Here is a 23,477-nt window from a genome sequence, read left to right on the forward strand (position 1 = left end):
GACTGCCTGAGGGGTGGGGAGGGTGTGAAGAGTGACGGAGGCATGACGAGTCATTTTATTGGCCCTTGATAACCAAAAGGCCTTTGACGAATGGGATTTTCTATGGGCAGTCCTGGACAAGATGGGAATTGAGGGAGGAGAGTGTGTGTCCTGGATCCGTCTGCTATACACAGAGCAGATGGCCTGGGTGTGGGTCAGTGGGGTTCTCTGTCTTTCTGATTTGCCCTAGGACATGGGATAATTCAGGGACACCCCCTTTGTCAACTGTGGTTCGCTCTCACCTTGGAGCCTTGGTATGCAGGGTGCAGGCAGACGCTCAGATCCGCGGACTGAGATTGACAGTGAATTGGGAGGTTGTTATCCCTGTCTGTGTGGACGATGTATTGTTATACTTAGCCGATCCCTTAAAGTCTGTACCCAGAACTTGGTGATTATAGAACATACAGTAAATACCCAGGGCCATGTATCAACTGGCAGAAATCTGTCATGTTTCCGCTTACCCCCTGAACTCCTGAGATCTGAGTGTGTCCTGTGCAGTGTCCCCCGGCAGGGCGGGGGTTGATACTTGGGGTCTATATCAAGGCACAATTTGAGCCGGGTCCTGGACAGTTACAGAAGGGACGTATGGACATATGGAGAACCCTCCCGCTATTTCCGATGTGCAGGACGACCTTGTACAAGATGTCTGTGGTCCCCAATTTCCTCTACCTGCTACAGAATACACTATTCGAGGTCCCAGAAGATTTTTTTTTAAATCCATGTGGGATGGCTGGACCCCCTGCACTGCACCACAAGCCCTGTCCAGAGACATATGCAGCAGGGGACTCGGCCTACCAGACCTCTGTCTGTACTACTGTGCTGCACAACTGCTAGTTTTCAATGACTGGATGTTTGTCCCACAGGAAGAACCCACATTAAAAGCAGAAAGAAAACTGTTGCCCCCTAGGCATACTTGCAGAAGCTTTACAGCAAATGTAGGCCACATCGACACCCTTCCCCGACAGACTTAGTGATAAAACTATGGAAATAAGCCACCAAATAATGGAATGGCAGGAGTGGCTCATGCTGGAGACTCAAATATGGGATTTGGTCCTTCTGGGAGCCTTATAGGGGTTGGAATGCAAGCACCAATGGGACATGATTATGATATTAAGACTGGGAGACATTGGTGGCCCATGGAGCCTGCTCCCCTTCTCCGATCTACAGACCCAATTTGAACTAGTGACAACCCAGTACTTCCAATACTTACAGGTCGAACACGCACTCCAAGGTTGCCGGTAGTGAGGTCCCCGACACGGTGAAGCTGGAGTTTCAACTGCTAACATATAGGACGTTGGTGTCCAACTACCAGCTTTCCCTGGCCGTGTTACGTGGGAGGTGGACCTGGGGGTCCTGGCAGATAAAGATTGGAGGGGAGGTATGTCAACACCCTCAGAAGGTGGCCAACAAGGCCAGCAACTGGCTGGTACAGTTGAAAATCCTCCACCGTACTTACCTCACCAAAACTTGACTGCTCCTGATGGGTAGGACTGATAGTGGCAGGTATCTGAGAGATTGTTGCCATTGTGGAACCCTGACACACACTATCCGGGACTTTCCACTCATCCAACCGTTCTGGACACAAGTGAGATGGTGTCTATCCACAGTTGCAGAGATGCCAGTGGAGACGACGAGCAAGTTGGGCACAATGGGGATACGGTGGGACAGAACCCTACCTAATCACACAATATTGTTCTTTAAAGTGATCCTTAATATGGCCCAAAGAGAAACTGCTCATGAATGGGGGAGTTGAGACATGCCCACATTACACAATGACAGGTGAGAATGGATTGGTGCATGTAGGCTGAACGCACAATATGTAAAAAGCAAAGGATGCCCTCAAAAATTCAAAAATATGTAGGGTCCATGACCGGTTCACAGGGACCTTGATTGATTGCCCGAATTGTCAAACTGTCAGCTTTACATCCATCAAATATATATGAATCACTGATTTTCAAACTGTGTGCTACATTAATGTCAGGTGTAGCTATTCATGTTTTTGTTCACGGCATAATAAAAAGATTTTTTTTTTAAAAGCACCAGTGTGTTTGTGTCCTCTAGCTCATTTGTGAGCAAACCTGTTCCCATGGGTTAGCAATGTGTCAAAAGAGAGTGTACGAAGGTCAACATGTTTCACTGATTTGTTTTATTTTTGGCAATTACTTCAAGACAAAGAGGCCCATTACATGGCAAATGGTCTCTACATAGTATTGCAGCTACAACCTGGTTTGCATACGCTTATCGGTTGTACCTAACCTTGTTTGCTGGTGCATATAGTTTCACTATTTCATGTGGCTGCAAATGTAGTATCAGGATAATTTATGCAGTAGAGGGTTTCCTTCACTTCAGCTGTGGCAGGAAATATTACTGCAGGTGTTAAGGCAACCCCTACTGATAACTTATATGATCTTACTGTCAAAACATGTTTCAGATTTTCATGTTAACATTCTGATTCCCTCTCTGCCCTCTTTTTAGGCTGAGCATAGCTGCGCGCAAGTTCTGCTTTTCCGACGTGTTGGTATGTAGCTGGGCTTTTAACCACGCCCACAGCATGCCCATCACTATCACTTGTTCATAAGCTTGCCTTTCAAAAATCCTTTTTTATCATTGATAAATGCTTGACATTTGTCCCTCCTTGGGGTAGTTTTGCCTTCGTCTTGGCCATCGACCCGGTTACATGGATAGTTGTACTTTTGCCGATAACTTTGACAGCAAGTGAACTTTTTTCCTTTTGTGTGCTCCTTCGAGCTCACAGTGGCTGTGGCACTTTGAATCGGCTCGCTCATGTCAACTGTTTTACTTTTTATTTTCAGTTTGTGTGACAAGAAAAGTCCAGTTAGGATTTTTTTTTTATTTGCATGTGAAGCATGTGTTCCAGTCTCTCAGTTCATGGTGGATCTAGCTTCCAGGACTCTCACCACCCCTCCACCCCGGACCTTCTCTCAGTCAGGTGTATATATCCGAGAGGGTATTGAAATGCCCCTTGGTAAGTAGCAAGTGTCATGGTGTCTTCCCCCCATGCGTCTTAAGGGGCCATAAAATGGCCTAACCTACACATGGAACTCACCATCCCAACTGGGAAGGAGTAGTGTTGTTCTGTAGAGGGGGCTTACTGCCAGATGTCCAGCATTCTCATGGCCTTGATAAACACCAGTAAGTGGGTTTGCCTTCCCAGGTATCACTGGCCCAGTGAGAGCCTGTCCACTCCCCCTCCATGATAAGAATTAAGTCCCCCTCCCCTCTACGATCGTGGTTGCCTCTGGGATCTGCAGAGGCCAGTCCCCATCCTTCCAGAGCAGCCCCCTGAGTTGGTCCAGCATTTCTTGACCAGCAGGATTAGTGAGTTTCTGACCAGCATACCCACTACCCTGGTGCTTGCGAAGAAGCCAGAGTGTAACAGCATTGAATAGCGGCCCCTCCCACAGTTGTTACCCACTAAGTGAGTGTCCTGAAGGAGAAATATATCCATGTTCTGTCTAACCAGAATGCATGATACCGCCCCTCTCTTTAGCCTACTCCCCACACCATTCACATTCCATAAGAGCAATGTAAGGATTTTGTTTTTGTCATTCAGACGTCATCCCCCTTCACAGTGTCAAAAGTCATAAAATAGGGCATGATTGCCCCAACCAGCTCCCTTGTGAGTGTACCATCAACCGTGTCAAGCCCTCCACCCTACATTCCGAGGCAACAAGTATAGAACTACCTACTCCTCCAAAACCTGTGGTGTCTGTTTCTCCTCCCTACCCAACATCAAACCTGATTAAGTCAGTATTATATTCAAATTTGGTCTCTATGCCAGGAGCAAGTTGTTGTTGCTGTTTGTACTGAGGGACGATTTGCAGTCACATAGCCCTGCCGACTGCCAGCCACCGCAGCTTCAGTTTTTAAATCGTATACATTTATTGTATCAGCAGCTGCTTGGAACTCCATTGTGTATCTTGGGAGTTATCACTTGTTGCCCCCCCCCATTCCATGGTGGGGAGGATTCAGTGATCTCCTTCGCCGCCATGGCCCATCCGGGTGCACCCATCTAGCCAGTCGCAGGGCTTCTCTGGAGAGGTGCAGAACTATGTATTGCCAGCGTCGAGTATTCTCAATTTTGCCAGGTATTGCTTTGAGAATTTCAGGTTGCATTTTCTCAATTCCTGTTTAACCTTGTACCACCGTCTCACCTGTACATCCTCTGTGAAATCGGGGAACACCGTGACCATTTAGTTTTTAAAGGGGAATGGGTCCTGCTGGCGGCCACATATAGTATGGAATCTCTGTCTTTAAAGTTAAGAAATCAGGCTTTTATCAGTCTCGGCTGGATGCTGAGTTTTGGTGCAATCCCAGGTACTCTGTGAGTCCACTCTAATGCATATTAAGGGAAGAAATCATTAATACTCACCCTGGTGGATAGGAAGTCTTCAATGAATTTTCCATCGTCTGGTCCCTCTGCTTTTCCTGGTATCGATTTTTGTCTCCAGAGCTGTCATGGAGGCCTTGATAGTGGGGCCCAGTTGTCACTGGTCACGCCCCCAGTGTCCATCGGGCTGTCCATTCCGCCGGCCTCTCCAGTGCTTCTGAATGTGTATTTCTTGAGGCAGTTGACCTGGGACCACCTCAGGCCCTTGTCCTTCACCATGTCTAACACCCATTTGGCAGGCTTCGGGGAGCCTTGGGTGAGTAGTTAAGGTGCTGCTTCATGAGCTTATGACTGTTTTGGATCACAAGTAGGAAACAGCACTGAAAAAAAAAATGCATACCCCCTTATTGTGTCCACCCACGGCCTTTGCTGGTTGCTCATCAGGTGGATTGTGCCTCTGTGATGCCACCACTGCACATTCCTCTCCGATGGTCATCTCTGGAGAGACGGGGGTGAGGAAGTGCTGTCTGGGCAATTCGCACCAAGTACGGTGCGTGAGGGACCAAGTATGTCCTCAGCGGGAGTCCATATGCGTCATCCGAGGCTTGGAAGGACCGTTCGCCATCTTGGGTGCACGACCCTGCAGTGTATCAGGCCTATTACAGGAGATAATCTGTCCCCAGGGCTGCCTATCTCACCAGCAGTTTCTCCACTCTATGGCCAGTGGGCGTGCTTGATGGGCCCTGGGATCACCGAGTAAGTGCTGGCTCACCTGGAGCCGAAGTTCACACTTCGTGCACCATGTTGGTCCGTTGTCCTTATAACGCACAAACTACACTGGTACTTTTAAGACTTAGCTGGCGGTATACCTGATCTGAATCTTATAAATGGTACTCTTTTTATTCCTGAGTAAATTGGTCCAAGTAATGTTTATACACAGGAAATGGTTTAAAAACCTGGAAGTGCATTACCAATTTGCCGCTCAAATGAGCTATATCTTAGTACCGAAAATTCTCTTTTACAAGATGCATATTCATTGCAGACATGCCCTCGGGATTGGACCAAAATCTGAGCAGCCTACAGAGTTCAAAATGGCAGCTACGTAGTTGTTCCAAGATAACGTAGCTTACTTGGTATTTGCACAAAGCTCACTCAATATTTTGAGGTAGTTGCTTTGCTCAGGCTTCATCCAAATTGTAATCCAGTACAAGATTGATCAGAGGGCCACACTCTGGTCAACAGAAATAAGGCCCAGCTCTAACCTGTGAGCGTCCATGGAGTCCCGGGTTTAAGATGAAGAAGTTGTTTTAGAGATAGGTTCTCAAATCTCACCATACAAAAGACTTTCTTATGCCCCCCACTGCTTGGCCCTGTAGAGACCAACAGCTACAGCCTCTGCTCAATATGCCTTGAGAGCAGGGGCAATTAATCTGCTATCACAATGATTAGTCAATCTTAGAACAATATTGGCAGCTTGGCTCAAAATGGCCCAGAATATTCTTGCATCAAATCTGTCCCCCAAATAGTCATAATGATCCATGCAATCCAGCGGCATTCCATAGATTTTAAATGTATTACTTAGATTGCTTCTGTAATTTAGGATCAGGCACATTGTGAGTTAGTTGTTGACCCAGATGTTCTCTATTTTACAGTAATCCTCGAATCCCCTAAGGAGTTTGTGCATTGGCCTCAATCTAAAGGATGTTCTATAAAACATGCAATGCTGGGTCCTTGGTGGGATTATTTTCACCAGTGTTAGACTTTAAATTATAGTTACCTGAATAAATCCCCAACAAGAGTCTATAATAGACAGTCTCACATCATGTCATTCCTCAACCCGTAGAGGGTAGATCGCACCTCAACAACGTCCACTTCCTGGGGTTACCAGAAAAAGCAGAGGGACCAGACATTGGGTAATGTTAATGCACTGTCTGAAATGGTAAAGCTACAACTTCAGATAGATTGCTTGGAATTTCTTGTTTGCAAAACAATAAAACAAATTTACTGAAAGAAACACAACTTAGCAAAGTACATACAAAAATTGAGTGGTTGTTTAAAATGGATTAGTGGGGCCATCCATAGGACGCTAAGATGTCCTTGGTTCATGTGTTCCATTACTTAGCTTTAAGATAGAACCTTTCCCAAATTACATACACTGCTTCCTCTGTGCACCCTGGCTTAAGATACCAGTTTAGCAATTTTGATTGAATGTTCTGTGTAATGGTATTATAAAGAGAAACAACCTTTACAAAGCAGTATTTAGCAAGCAGTGACTTTCCCACACATTTTTTACCACACATATGCCTTTACCCCGCATGGAAAATCTAATTGAGGTAAGTATAAATGTTTCTGTATGGGTGTGTATGTGTGTGTATATATACATATATATATATATATATATATATGTTTGATGGCATGTGTAGCTGCAGATACACATGCTGTGCACATCCCGCCATCTGGTGTTGGTCTCGGAGTGTTACAAGTTGTTTTTCTTCGAAGAAGTCTTTTCGAGTCACAAGACCGAGGGACTCCTCCCATTTCGGCTCCATTGCGCATGGGCGTCGACTCCATCTTAGATTGTTTTTTTTCCGCCATCGGGTTCGGACGTGTTCCTTTTCGCTCCGTGTTTCGGGTCGGAAAGTTAGTTAGAATCTCGGAAAAATCGTCGGTATTGTTTGAGTTCGGTATCGGGTTAGTTACAACAGATCGACACCGACTTTTGAAGAGCTCCGGTGGCCCTTCGGGGTTTTTTCGATCCCCCTTCGGGGCCTGGTCGGCCCGGCCACGTGTCTCTTCAAGGCTGATGGAACGGACCCCATTCCGCTTCTGACCAAAATGCCATAACAAGTATCCATATACAGATCAGCATCTGGTCTGTAACTTGTGTTTGTCGCCGGAACACAAGGAAGATACTTGTGAAGCTTGTCGAGCGTTTCGGTCCAGGAAGACACTAAGAGACCGAAGAGCAAGGAGACTGCAAATGGCGTCGGCGCCGACAGGACAAGAGCGTTTCGAGGAGGAGGAAGAAACATTCTCCATCCATGAATCAGACTCGGATGAGATCGATCCCGAAGAAACGCCGAAAACCGTGAGTAAGACGTCGAAACACAAAACTCACGAAAAAACCACTAAAGCCCAGGGGACGCCACCGCCAACAGGCCATGGCTTAACCCGAAAAATAGGTGACCGATCATCGGCACAGAAAAAGGGCACGCTGGGGGCGAAGTCATCTGACTCCAGTCGAGATACCGCCACACAGCAATCTCGGGCTCGAGATAGTGGCTCCGAGCAGGTTCGGCACCGAGATAGCGGCACCGAAATGGGTCGGCACGGAGAGACCACGATGCCGAAAGTAAAGAAGGTTTTGTCGCCGAAACATCCGGCCTCGGAACCGAAAACGAGTTCCTACACTGAGGAACAAGGACTGTCCACACAAATGAAAACACATAGATTTGGACAGGAATTGGAAACAATAGAGCCAGACTATACACAAAGAAGGCTCCATATCCAAAAAGAAACAGGGAAGATCAGTACTCTCCCTCCGATTAAAATGAAACGCAAACTTGCCTTTCAGGACAAAGATAAGCAGCCACAGGCAAAGGTGGCTAAACAAGTAACCCCGCCACCATCTCCACAATGCTCTCCGCAACCATCACCGGTAGCCACTCCACCAATGATGCAATCCCCAACTCATACAGGAATGAGTCAAGATGACCCTGACGCATGGGACCTTTATGACGCACCAGTGTCAGATAATAGTCCTGAATGTTATCCAGTTAGACCGTCGCCACCAGAGGATAGTACAGCCTACGCACAGGTGGTGTCGAGAGCAGCGGCATTTCATAATGTCAGCCTGCATGCTGAGCCCATTGAAGACGACTTTCTTTTTAACACACTGTCGTCCACACACAGCCAGTATCAAAGTCTTCCTATGCTACCCGGAATGCTATAACACTCCAAACAAGTGTTTGAAGAGCCTGTAAAAGGAAGGGCCATTACTCCAAGAGTGGAGAAAAAATATAAACCGCCACCAACAGACCCCGTGTACATCACACAACAGCTAACACCGGACTCAGTTGTAGTAGGGGCTGCGCGCAAAAGAGCAAACTCACATACTTCAGGAGATGCACCACCTCCAGATAAAGAAAGTAGAAAATTCGACGCAGCAGGCAAAAGGGTGGCGGCACAGGCAGCAAACCAGTGGCGTATTGCCAATTCACAGGCTTTGTTGGCCGGATACGATAGAGCCCATTGGGACGAAATGCAACACTTTATAGAACATTTGCCCAAGGAGTTCCAAAAGAGAGCGCAGCAAGTAGCAGAAGAAGGACAGAGTATCTCCAACAATCAGATACGGTCAGCAATGGATGCTGCAGACACAGCTGCTAGAACTGTCAACACAGCAGTAACAATAAGGAGACATGCATGGCTGCGTACATCAGGATTTAAACCAGAAATACAGCAAGCTGTGCTGAATATGCCATTCAACGGACAGCAGTTGTTTGGGCCGGAGGTGGACACTGCGATCGAAAAACTTAAAAAAGACACTGACACGGCCAAAGCCATGGGCGCTCTCTACTCCCCACAGGGCAGAGGCACATTTCGAAAAACACAGTTTAGAGGGGGGTTTCGAGGACAAAGCACAGAACCCACAACCTCACAGACAAGACCCACTTACCAGAGCCAGTATCAGCGGGGAAGTTTTCGGGGACAATATAGAGGGGGACAATTCCAAAAGAATAGAGGAAAGTTCCAAAGTCCCAAAACTCCTCAAAACAAACAGTGACTTCCAAGTCACACATCCCCAACACATAACATCTGTGGGGGGGAGACTAACCAAATTTTACAAACATTGGGAGGAAATAACAACAGACACTTGGGTCCTAGCAATTATCCAGCATGGTTATTGCATAGAATTTCTCAAATTCCCTCCAAACGTCCCACCGAAAACACACAATATGTCAAAACAACATATAGATCTTCTAGGACTAGAGGTTCAGGCATTGCTACTAAAAGAAGCAATAGAATTAGTACCAAAACACCAGAAAGGAACAGGAGTTTACTCTCATACCCAAAAAAGACAAAACTGTGAGACCTATATTAGATCTCCGAACATTAAATACCTACATCAAATCAGATCACTTTCACATGGTGAGATTACAAGACGTAATTCCACTACTCAAACAACAAGACTACATGACAACACTAGACCTAAAGGATGCATATTTCCATATACCGATACATCCTTCACACAGAAAGTACTTAAGGTTTGTATTCCAGGGGATACATTACCAATTCAAGGTGTTGCCATTCGGAATAACAACTGCGCCAAGAGTTTTTACAAAGTGCCTGGCAGTCGTAGCTGCACATATCAGAAGGCAGCAAATACATGTGTTCCCGTACCTAGACGATTGGTTAATCAAAACCAACACGCTAGAAAAATGTTCACAACACACAAAGTATGTCATAGAAACCCTCCACAAACTAGGTTTCTCAATCAACTACACAAAGTCACACCTTATACCGTGTCAAACACAGCAATACTTAGGGGTGACAATCAACACAGCAAAAGGGATTGCCACTCCAAGTCCACAAAGGGTTCAAGCGTTTCACAATGTAATACAGGCCATGTATCCAAAACAAAAAATACAAGTCAAAATGGTGATGAAACTCCTAGGCATGATGTCCTCATGCATAGCCATTGTCCCAAACGCAAGGTTGCACATGCGACCCTTACAACAGTGCCTAGCATCACAGTGGTCACAGGCACAGGGTCAACTTCTAGATCTGGTGTTGGTAGACCGCCAAACATACATCTCGCTTCAATGGTGGAACAGTATAAATTTAAACAAAGGGCGGCCTTTCCAAGACCCAGTGCCACAATATGTAATAACAATAGATGCCTCCATGATAGGGTGGGGAGCACACCTCAATCAATACAGCATCTAAGGACAATGGGACACTCGCCAAAAACAGTTTCACATAAATCACTTAGAACTATTGGCAGTATTTCTAGCGCTGAAAGCATTTCAACCCATAATAAGCCACAAACACATTCTTGTCAAAACAGACAACATGACAACGATGTATTACCTAAACAAACAGGGAGGGACACACTCAACACAGTTGTGTCTCCTGGCACAAAGAATATGGCATTGGGCGATTCACAACCACATTCGCCTAATAGCACAATTTATTCCAGGAATTCAGAATCAGTTAGCAGACAATCTCTCTCGGGATCACCAACAGATCCACGAATGGGAGATTCACCCCCAAATACTAAATACTTACTTCCAGAGTTGGGGAACACCACAAATAGATCTATTTGCAACAAAGGAAAACGCAAAATGCCAAAACTTCGCATCCAGGTACCCACAAGATCAGTCTCAGGGCAATGCGTTATGGATGAGTTGGTCAGGGATATTTGCTTACGCTTTTCCCCCTCTCCCACTCCTTCCATATCTAGTAAACAAGTTGAGTCAAAACAAACTCAAACTCATTCTAATAGCACCAACATGGGCAAGACAACCTTGGTACACAACACTACTAGACCTTTCAGTAGTGCCCCATGTCAAACTACCAAACATACCAGATCTGTTAACGCAACACAAACAACAGATCAGACACCCAAATCCAGCATCGCTGAATCTAGCAATCTGGCTCCTGAAGTCCTAGAGTTTGGACACTTAGACCTTACACATGAATGTATGGAGGTCATAAAACAAGCTAGGAAACCTACCACTAGACATTGCTATGCAAATAAGTGGAAAAGATTTGTTTATTACTGCCATAATAATCAAATTCAACCCTTACACACATCTGCAAAAGACATCGTAGGGTACTTACTACATTTGCAAAAGTCAAAGCTAGCTTTTTCTTCCATTAAGATACATCTTACAGCAATTTCAGTTTACCTGCAAATTACGCACCCAACTTCTCTATTTAGGATACCAGTCATAAAAGCATTTATGGAAGGTCTAAAGAGAATTATACCACCAAGAACACCACCAGTTCCTTCATGGAACCTCAACATTGTCTTAACACGACTCGTGGGTCCACCTTTTGAGCCCATGCACTCTTGTGAAATGCAATACTTAACATGGAAAGTTGCATTTTTAATTGCCATCACATCTTTAAGAAGAGTAAGTGAGATTCAAGCATTTACCATACAAGAACCATTTATTCAAATACACAAGCATAAAGTAGTTCTACGGACAAATCCTAATTTTTTACCAAGAGTCATATCACCGTTCCCTTAAATCAAACAATAGAATTACCAGTGTTCTTCCCACAGCCAGACTCTGTAGCTGAAAGAGCACTACATACATTAGACATCAAAAGAGCGTTAATGTACTACATTGACAGAACAAAACTAATTCGAAAAACAAAACAATTATTTATTGCTTTCCAAAAACCTCATACAGGAAATCCAATTTCTAAACAAGGCATTGCTAGATGGATAGTTAAGTGCATTCAAACCTGTTATCTTAAAGCAAAAAGAGATCTGCCTATTACACCAAAGGCACACTCAACTAGAAAGAAAGGTGCTACCATGGCCTTTCTAGGAAATATTCCAATGACTGAAATATGTAAGGCAGCTACATGGTCTACGCCTCATACATTTACCAAACACTACTCTGTAGATGTGCTAACAGCACAACAAGCCACAGTAGGCCAAGCAGTACTACGAACATTGTTTCAAACAACTTCAACTCCTACAGGCTGAACCACCGCTTTTGGGGAGATAACTGCTTACTAGTCTATGCACAGCATGTGTATCTGCAGCTACACATGCCATCGAACGGAAAATGTCACTTACCCAGTGTACATCTGTTCGTGGCATTAGTCGCTGCAGATTCACATGCGCCCACCCGCCTCCCCGGGAGCCTGTAGCCGTTTAGAAGTTGATCTTGAACATCTGTATATTTGTAAATATATTACTTTAAACTACATTATGTACATTACTCCATTGCATGGGCACTATTACTAGCATACACAACTCCTACCTCACCTTCTGCGGGGGAAAACAATCTAAGATGGAGTCGACGCCCATGCGCAATGGAGCCGAAATGGGAGGAGTCCCTCGGTCTCGTGACTCGAAAAGACTTCTTCGAAGAAAAACAACTTGTAACACTCCGTTTTGATGTACTATATAGACAGAACTAAACAATTTAGAAAGACTAAACAACTTTTTGTGGCTTTCCAACAACCACATACAGGCAATCCTATATCAAAACACGGTTTAGCAAGATGGATTGTAAGGTGCATACAAACATGCTACACTCCCAAGGCACATTCTACAAGAAGGAAAGGTGCAACAATGGCTTTTTTAGGAAATATACCAATGGCTGAAATATGTAAAGCAGCTACTTGGTCAACACCTCATACATTTACTAAACACTACTCTGTGGACATATTATCACAACAACAAGCCAGAGTAGGACAAGCTGTTCTAACAACATTATTTCAAACAACTTCAACTCCTACAGGCTAGCCACCGCTAATTTTTGGGAGGACAAACTGCTTTGTAGTCTATGCATAGCATGTGTGTCTGCAGCTACACATGCCATCGAGCGGAAAATGTCACTTACACAGTGTACATTTGTTCGTGGCATGTTGTGCTGCAGATTCACATGCACCTTCCCTCCTCCCCGGAAGCCTGTAGTCGTTTAAGTTAACACATTTGTACATATGTATATACATTTACATTTGCATGGACATCTCTTTTTTCACTTATACACTCTATCACTCCTTCCTTTACCCTCTGTGGAAAACAAAACAATGGAGTCGATGCCCTTGAGCAATGGAACCAAAGAGGAGGAGTCACTCGATCCCGTGACTCTAAAAGACTTCTTCAAAGAAAAACAACTTGTAACACTCCGAGCCCAACACTAGATGTCAGAATGCATATGCATAGTATGTGAATCTGCAGCACAACATGCCACGAACAGATGTACACTGGGTAAGTGACATTTTCCATATAAATATATATATTATATATTATATTATATATATTATAATAAAATTATATATATATATATATATATATATATATATATATATATATATATATATATATATATATATATACTTGTGTATATTCACTGGAAAAACCTAAGGTTACAGGGACGTTATAGTTGGGTTCACACTTTAAACGTACAAAACCAGAGAAATTCACCTGTTAGAGTTATCTCAAATAACTATAACTCGTGGCCTAAGGTGACTACAACTCGCACCCCGCCATGCATAGGTTTTTCATCAGAACTGTTACTGCAAATATTACATTGATATTATCAATGATGTTATAGAAGATGTCACGAGTGCCATAATTTGTGGGGTAATTGCATGGCGAGGGTGCGAGTTATAGTTACTTTAGGGAATGAGTTGTATTTACTTGAGATAACTGTAACTATAACAGGTGAATTTCTACAGTTTTGTATGTTTAAAATGTGAGCCTAATTATAACGTCACTGTAACCTTTGCTTTTTTCAGTGATTTTCAATGTTTTTTTTAACATATATCAATTTTCATTACAATGCGTTTATCTCACCACCGCCATGCACAGCCTTTGCCCTGCAACCAGGCCCTAAGGCCAATCCCCTATGAGCACCCAACCTTGCAATGTGCACAATCTTCGCCTGTCTGCAGCAGGAGTTGCCTGCAAGGCCTGGCCTGCAGACAGTCCCTGCGCCAAACCCCTAATCACCCAACCCTCCTCTGCACACGGCCCTGTGCCCATGTGTGGCGAGAATTGGCTGCAGCCTATCTCTCTGGGCATGAGAATTGGTGTAAGAGGGTGTATCTGGGAGTGAGAGTGACTGTGAGAGTCTCTGTCCTGGTGTGAGAATGCCTGCACAGTGCCTTAGTGGGTGTGTCAGTGTCTGTGCAGGTGTGTGGGAGTCTGAGTGGGTCTGTGAGTGGGTGTGTGAGGGTCTGACTGGGGCTGTGAGTGGGTGCACAAGGGTCTGAGTGGGTCTGTGAGTGGGTGCATAAGTGTCTGAGTGAGTCTGTGAGTGAATGAGTGAGTGTCTAGGTCTGTGAGTGGGTGTGTGAGGGTCTGACTGGTGCTGTGAGTGGGTGCACAAGGGTCTGAGTGGGTCTGTGAGTGGGTGCATGAGTGTCTGAGTAGGTGCGTAAGGGTCTGAGTGGGTGTGTGAGTGGGAGAAAGAGATTAAAAGAGAGAGAGTGAAAGAAAGTGAGAGAGTGAGTTATTAAGGCTTTGATGGATGATATGCTTAGAATGAGTTATTTCTGGACAAATTGAAAAGAAAAATGTATTTGACAATTAAAAAGAGTAAGATCACCTTTCAGTATGAGCCTTAAACATTTGCAGTTGAAAAGTAATTAAAGGAGAGAAATTACTACGGTTACACCTGGAGTCGAATCCTAAACTCTCAGTGTGAAGGTCTTTGACCTTCACCATTACGCAATATCTTTTATTTCTTTATGCTACAGTTTGTTTCCCCCTTAATGGCTACCTGGGACCGGAGAGGGAGCCTCAAGGCCTCCCCTGCAGTCCCACTCGATTGTTTTTATTTATTTATTTTTTGCACTTTACAGGCTATGTGGGACCACAGGGGAGCCTCAAGGCCTCCCCAGCGGTCCCACCTGAGATGAAAACTCCACTTTCTGACAGCGGGACCTGTTTGACAGATCCCGCTGTCAGAAAGCAGAGTTATGTTTGCTTTTGCTTGGTGGAGAGGTCAGCTCCCATCAAGCAAAAGCAAACAGTTATTTCCCGGGGGTGGGAACCCCGGGACATAGCAGGAGCCATCCCTGGCGGGTGCAGACCCCAGGCCAATCAGTGGCCCCCGCCTACGAACAGCGCTCCAGGGAGGTGGAGGTCCCTGGGACTGTGGGGGAGCTGGGTGCCCCCTGCGTTATTAATTGTTTCAAGCCCCAGGGAGGTGGGTGTCCCCAGGGCTAAGTGGGGTCAGGCGGGTGCCCCGTTACAAAAAAAAAAACTACACCCCCGGGACTTGGCTTATTCGGGGGATTAAAAAAAGACGAAGCGCAGGAGCAGTTTTGGGACCCTCCTTTTTTTCGGCCCCCGCTGGACGGATCACCTTGTAACTTTCCAGACAGCAGCTGAAGTGAGTGTTGTATTTTTTGGGAAAATTTTGTGAAGATTCACCAAACTGTGCCAAAGTTCTTTGCAAAACAAAAAAGCATTTGCAATGCAATAGGTCTCACATTTGCGAGAGTTAGGGCTATTGGCTTTGAAAATGACAATCTATTTTATTTATGTGCTTTGGTTTGGAGTGTAGTGGATGTATGTGGTGTGGAGTGGAAATTTGTGGTTTGTATTTTAATTGTTACTTGTGGAATTGTACAGTGTAGAATTGTGTGGTATGAAGTGTATTTGTGTAGTGGAATTATGTGGCGTGGTGAATAGATATGGGTGAGAGCTGCATAGAATAGATAGAAGGAGAGGGATAGGTAGTTACTCCGGTATTGGAACTTTCATAGATTCACATGCTTGAATCCTTCCTCGTCGTCGAGATGGGAGCCCCCGGTGTATCAAAACAGCAATATATATATAAGCTACTGCAATGAAAAAAGGCCCAGAGGCTTTCACTTTAGTAGCCTATCTTTATCTTTATGAGCAAAAAGGACAAAAGCAAGCCCCAGCCAATCAGGCTTCCCCTCCCTCTAGAACCCTCCTGAGAGAAGCTCCCTTCCCTCAGATTTTCCAAAGCACGAGTGTTAGAGTATCTGAAGAAAAACAGGAACGGTGAGCTTCTCAGGGGAGGAGGGAGGGTTGCATGTGAATCTATGAAAGATTCCAATACTGGAGAACTACAGTTACAGGTAAGTAACTTATTTTCCTACTCCAGTATCTGAACTTTTATAGATTCACATGCTTGAATCAGAATAGCAAGTAGTAATGAAGCACATTGTATAGCATCAATCCATAGCTGTACATGCAGTTATATACATATATACATAAAGTCCCCTAAAATACATATATCAGCAGAAACATTGAAGAAAAAGATCATGTAGGAAAGATAGAATATTAGATAAGCAATAAACATGACAAAAGAACGTCACATGGAGTAGAAAGGATAAGAAATATCACAACTTTAAAGGAAGAGACACGTCTATACAATGTGCGCAAAGCAAACTGGGCTGGCGGGAAAGAAGGAATATAGAAATACAACAGCTCACCGTTACTGGAAAAGATGTTGTGAAACTAAGTTATATAGGAAAACTACAGCTGGGAACAATTATCAGTGTGTTTGTGCATAATTGGGGTAGAATGTGGCTCACTTGGAGATTTGGCATACCTGGAGAGAAAATATAGAATGCAAATATAAGTTGAAAATGTGACTATGACAATATAAATGTATTGGAATATTACTGCATAATAGAGCTAATACAAGGAAAACATAACTATAGAAATAAAAGATGTTGAGTGTAGGATTATGAAGGGAATTCTGATTAATGTATATAAAGTTTAACAACTACATATTATCTATATAGTCGAAGATATCCTTTCAGAGAATGTGTAAATACATGTAGGTACTTGATATTCCAAGATGGCCGCTGCTTTTTTTGTGTTATTGTAGAGACATTTTTAATTAGTCTGTCGTTTATGTTTGTGGTTGAAAGGATACTTAATACGCAAATCGAATTAGCCGTCCCATATGTGATCAAGGCTACTGCTGAAACGCGTTGTAAGGAAGCTTTTGCTATTTATTAAAACAATGTATGCAATTACAAACGCTGTCCGAGCATCTCCTTTTATCTCAGGGATGTGATGTTTTGTATTTATATATATATATATATATATATCCACACAATTCAATAAAAGCTACACACAGGACCCTGTGGAGTGTGGTGAATTTCTTGTTTTTATATATATATATATATATATATATATTTACTAAAAAACCAAACGTTACAGGAATGTTATAGTTAGGTTCACATTGTATTCACACAAAAACAGAGAAATTCAGCAGTTATATTAACTATAACTCACGCCCAAAGGTAACTATAACTAACGCCCCTGCAGTGCACAGTTTTCTCCTCAATAATTTCACTAAAAATGTTACAGTGATGTCATCACTGATGTCATAGATTATGTCATCAGTGTTGTAATATCTGGGGTAATTAGCAGTGGATGGTGAGGGTGCAAGTTATAATTACCTTAGGGCACAAGTTATAGTTAATTGCGATAACTATAACTGGTGAGTTTCTCCGGTTTTGTGCGAGTAAAATGTGACCCTAACTATAACATCCCTGTAACCTTTGGTTTTTAAAGTAAATTTATATGTTTTTTTAATTCTATTTCCTAACTATAAGGTCCCTGTAACCTTAAGTTTCTTCAGTGAATTTCTTAGGTTTTTCAAAATCTATTTCTAAAGAATTATTAAATATACCTATGGTCTCAATGGTGTCATTTGGCCACTCAGATCAAAAGAGGGTTACTAAAGTGATAGTTGATACTTGAAGTATTGGATGCTAAACAGCGCAAGTTTCAAATACAAAAACGAACAGGAAGGATTATAGCCTCTCCTTCTGTGCCAGTTAAGAGGAGACTCACATTTCAAGAGACTTTGGACGCTGGGCCTCCACCTAAGAAAGTCTCTAAGGAAAAGGTCAAGGCTCCAGAACAAACTCCGCCTTCACCACTCCATTCTCCTTTACTTCCTTCTAACCCACCACCACCTCATGACCTCATAGGGATGATTTAAGTGATGCTCAACAGGATGCAGAATCATGGGATTCATTTGATCCTGATCCCATTTTATCCAATGGCCCAGATTTATATCCAGCTAGGCCATCTCCCCCTGAAGATACCACTGCTTACAATCAAGTAATAGCTAGAGCAGCGTCCCGTTACACACAGACCCAATTGAAGAGGACTTTTTTTTAAATATTTAAACAAGTACACACAAGAGTCTCAATGTTTCCCTGTGCTTCCAGACATGTTTAGATATGCCACTGACATATTTAAAGAACCTGTCAAAGCAAGGATCATCACACCTGGGGTGGTTAAAAAATACAAAGCTGCACCCTCTTATCCAACTTTTATAAGAACACAATTACCATCTGACTCCATAGTGGTAAGCGTGGCGCAAAAACGTGCCAATAGTCAATCTACAGGGGATGCTCCTCCTCCAGACAAAGAGAGTAGAAAATTAGACGCAGTGGGCAAAAGAGTGACTGCTCAAGCTACTAATTACTGGAGAATTGTTTAAAGCCTGAACAGCTCAACTGTGCATGTCTTCATATCACTATACTAGTGTTGACCCAACATTGCTGCTTTGCAAGCTGTAACACATCTAATTGCATTATTTGAAATGCTACTATTTCCTGTCCTCTTTTTTGGTGTCCCTGTGGAAGATATTACAATAGTTCTTCTATTTCACCCTAGTGGGCTCTATCACACCTCGCCAGCAGTGCCACTCATACACCAAAGCCCACCATGCACGGCCAAAGGCTGTGTGCAGTGTAGGGCTGGCTGCATGTGACAGGTTGGACTCATGGCCTGTGGCCAAACCCCCTCCCCCCGCTGCACACAGCTGAAGGCCATGCGCAGCGTGGGGTTGGGAGCATGCGGGAGGGTTGGCTGCAGGTGCCCACAGTTGGATTAATGTATGATAATTAAAAAAAAAATAGTATTAAAAACAATCATATAAATTCACTGAAAAAAGCCAAAGGTTACAGGGACGTTATAGTTAGGTTCACATTTTACACACACAAACCCATAGAGTTTCAGCAGTTATAGTTATACTTATCTGAAGAAATTATAACTTGTGCTGTAAATTAACTTTAGGACATGAGTTTTAGTTTCTTAACATACTTATAACGATAACTGCTGAATTTCTGTGGTTTTGTATGTGTAAAATGTGTAAAATGTGAACCTCACTATAACGTCCTTTTAACTTTTGTTTATATATATATATATATATATATATATATATATATAAAATCTACTGTGAGAAAGACCCTGAGAGATCGAGACTCGTTGCTGGTGCATTTGTGAAACTCAAGTAAAATATTGATACTGAGAAAGTTCACAGAGTGATGCGTTCTTCTTGATAATGTGATATATAGCTACATTGTTTAGGGTTGGTTAGGGGTAAAGGTATTTTAGGGTCCAGGGATGGGTAGGGGTATAGGGTAGTAAGGGTATTTTTAGGGTTTAGGGGTGGGTTACTAAATTAGGTTGTAATGGTATTGTTAGCGTTATGGGGTGGGTATGGGTATTGGGCTGTAGAGTATTTTTAGGGTTTAGCGGTGGGTGAGGGAATTTGGTGGTAAGGGTGTTTTTAGGTTTTAGGAGTGGGTAAGGGAATTGGGTGGTAAATGTGTTTTTAGGGTTTATGAGTGGGTAAGTGTATTGGTGGTAAGGGTTATTTTATGGTTATGGGGTGGGTAAAGGTATTTTAGGGTTAAGGGGTGGGTAGGGGTATAGGGTAGTAAGGGTATTTTTAGGGTTTATGGGTGGGTTACTGAGTTAGGTTGTAAGGGTGTTTGCAGGGTTTGGAGTGGGTAGGAGAATTGGGTGATAAGGGTGTTTTTAGGGTTTAGAAGTGGGTGTGGGAATTGGGTAGGAAGGGTGCTATTGTTCCTCTCTCCTCTTTCGCGCTTGGTTTCCCGCCACTACAACCCTTGCGCCGCTACCACCCTTGCGGCCCGCCCCCCCTGCTCCCATTCGCTCTCCTTCTCTCCCCCCTCCCAGCTGACCCCTCCTCCCCCCTCCCTTCTTAGCCTGTCTGACCCCATCCGAGCCTGGACCGCGCCCAGCCCCAGCACCCATGGCCCCCACCACACTCAAAGCACCCGACTAAGATACGACGCCGCCTCCCTCTACGCCCTCAACACCGGACGAACAGCCACCTGCTACCAAGCCAGCCCTAAACGAACCCATGGACCCTTCACCTGCCAAGCCTGCAAATACACATTCCGCCGAACCTGCAGACCACCCACCGGCTCTCGCAACAACAACCACCTCAAGTGCATCCTCCTCAACACGCGCTCCGTCCACAAGCACACCATCGAACTATGGGACCTCCTGGACACAACAGCACCAGACGTCGCCTTCATCACAGAAACCTGGATGAACGCCTCCTCGGCTCCAGACATCGCCATAGCCATCCCCGACGGCTACAAAATCGCCCGGAAGGACCGTGTCAACCAAACCAGAGGAGGAATCGCCATCATCTACAGGAACACCAACAACATCACGACCACCACCGAAAACACCCCCCTCGCCGCCGAACACGTACACTTCCAGATCCACACCGACCCCAGAACCACCCTCAGAGGAACACTCGTCTACAGACCCCCGGGCCCACGCGCCCAATTCAGCGAAACCATCACAGACTTCATCAGCCCGCACGCCCTAGCCTTACCAGAATACATCCTCCTCGGGGACCTGAACTTCCACCTGGAGAAAAACAACGACAACAACACCGCCACCCTGCTCGACAACCTCGCTAACCTCGGACTCAAGCAACTGGTGAACACCCCCACCCACACCGCTGGCCACACTCTCGACCCCATCTTCTCCGCCAGCAACCACATCTCCTTCAGCCACTCCTCCGAACTACACTGGACCGACCACAGATGCGTCCACTTCACCTTCAAACGGGAGACTCACCACCAGCACACACAACAAACCCCCCCGCAGACGCTGGAACAAAATCTCCACAGAGCAGCTCCTCTCAACACTGAGCCAAAACCCACCAGCCAACATCACTGACGCCAACACCTCTGCCCACAGTCTCACACAGTGGATCACCAACTGTGCCGAAAACCTCGCCCCACTCAAAAAAAAAAACAAGCGGGACCAGCATCAGGAAACCCCCATGGTTCACGGACGCCCTCAAAGAATCTAAGAAATACTGCCGAACCCTCAAAAAAACCTGGCGCAGGGAACGAACCACAGAAAACATGACAGCCCTCAAGTGTGCCACCCGTGAACACCACCAGCTGATCCGCTCCACCAAAAGGACTTCATTCAAAGAGCGGCTTGACAACAACACCCACAACAGCAAGGAACTATTCAACATCGTCAAAGAGCTCTCCAACCCCAGCGCCAGCTCCAACGACATCACACCCTCACAAGAACTCTGCAACTCCCTCGCCACGTTCTTCCACCGAAAGATCGCAGATCTACACAACAGCTTCGGACCCCAGACCCCGCCCCCTACCACCGAACCAGCAGCCCCCACCACTACACTCAGCTCCTGGACCCCTATCAGCTCAGAAGAGACCAGAAGCATCATGAACACCATCCACTCCGGCTCCCCCTCGGACCCTTGCCCCCATCACATCTTCAACAAAGCTGACTCCGTCATCGCCCCCCATCTCCGGAACATCATCAACAGCTCGCTCACATCAGCCACCTTCCCCGAGAGCTGGAAACATGCAGAAATCAACGTCCTCCTGAAAAAACCCACGGCTGACCCCAACGACCTGAAGAACTTCCGCCCCATCTCTCTTCTCCCCTTCCCAGCCAAGGTCATCGAGAAGACCGTCAATAAGCAGCTGACCACTTTTCTCGAGGCTAACAACTCGCTCGACCCTTCCCAATCTGGATTTCGAGCCAACCACAGCACAGAAACCGCCCTCATCGCAGTCACCGACGACATCAGGACCCTGATGGACAACGGAGAAACAACCGCCCTCATCCTCCTGGACCTCTCGGCTGCCTTTGACACAACGTGCCATCGCACCCTAATAACCCGCCTCTGCACCACTGGAATCCTAGGACAGGCCCTAGAATGGATCATCTCGTTCCTCTCCGACAGAACCCAGAGAGTCCACCTCCCTCCCTTCCGCTCAGAACCCACCAAGATCATCTGCGGTGTACCCCAAGGATCCTCGCTCAGCCCAACCCTCTTCAATATCTACATGAGCCCCCTCGCCACCATCGCACACAAACATAACATCAACATCATCTCCTACGCCGACGACACCCAGCTGATACTCTCCCTCACCAAAGACCCAACCACCGCCAAAACCAACCTACAGGAAGGAATGAAAGACGTTGAGGAATGGATGAAGCTCAGCCCCCTAAAACTGAATTCAGACAAGACGGAGGTCCACATCCTCAGACAATCCCTATCCGCCTGGGACGACTCCTGGTGGCCCACGGCGCTGGGCACCGCACCAACCCCCTCGGACCACGCACGCAACCTCGGATTCATCCTGGACCCCCTCCTCACAATGTCCAAGCAAGTCAACGCCGTCTCTTCATCATGCTTCCACCCCCTCCGAAAAATCTTCCGATGGATCCCCGCCGAAACCAGAAAGACAGTTACCCATGCCCTCGTCACAAGCCGTCTGGACTACGGAAACACCCTATACACAGGTACCACCGCAAAGCTTCAGAAACGTCTACAACGCATACAGAACGCCTCCGCACGCCTCATCCTTGACATCCCTCGCCACAGCCACATATCCACCCACCTGAAACACCTGCACTGGCCCCCCGTCAACAAGAGGATCACCTTCAGGCTCCTCACCCACGCACACAAAGCACTCCACAACATAGGCCCCGAATACCTCAACAGCCGCCTCTCGTTCTACACGCCCACCCGTCAGCTCTGCTCAGCCAGCCTCGCCCTCGCCACCGTCCCACGAATCCGCAGAACCACCACAGGAGGAAGATCCTTCACCTACCTGGCAGCTAAAGCATGGAACTCCCTCCCCGCACACCTGAGAACTACCCAGGACCATCTCGCCTTTAGGAAACGCCTCAAGACATGGGTTTTCGAGCAGCAGTAGCCCCCCCCCCCCCCACCCTCCAGCGCCTTGAGACCCTCGCGGGTGAGTAGTGTTTAGAGTAGTGTTTAGAGGTGAATAAGAGAATTGGGTGGTAAAAGCGTTTTTAGGGTTTAGGGGTGGATAAGGGTATTGGGTGGTAAGGCTGTTTTTAGGGTTTAGGGGTGGGTAGGGGTATTGGGTGATAAGGGTATTTTGGAGGTTTAGTGGGGTAGCGGTACTGGGTGGTAAGAATATTTTTAGGGTTTAGGGATAGGTGTTAAAGGTAAATAAAAAAGGGGAGTTTGGGGTCTCCCTTCCCCACCTTCCCCATTAAATATTACATATATGATCTATTTTATAGCCC

The 23,477-nt window shown here is 45.5% G+C and overlaps 1 protein-coding gene across 2 annotated transcripts in view; it reads left to right on the top strand.

The window, feature by feature from the left end:
* Positions 1 to 23,477, top strand: part of LOC138304340 (zinc finger protein 468-like) — a 127,309-nt gene that overhangs the window by 62,076 nt on the left and 41,756 nt on the right. The window lies entirely within an intron of this gene.

This window comes from Pleurodeles waltl, chromosome 7, assembly GCF_031143425.1.
Source record: "Pleurodeles waltl isolate 20211129_DDA chromosome 7, aPleWal1.hap1.20221129, whole genome shotgun sequence".
In the NCBI taxonomy this organism is placed as follows: domain Eukaryota; kingdom Metazoa; phylum Chordata; class Amphibia; order Caudata; family Salamandridae; genus Pleurodeles; species Pleurodeles waltl.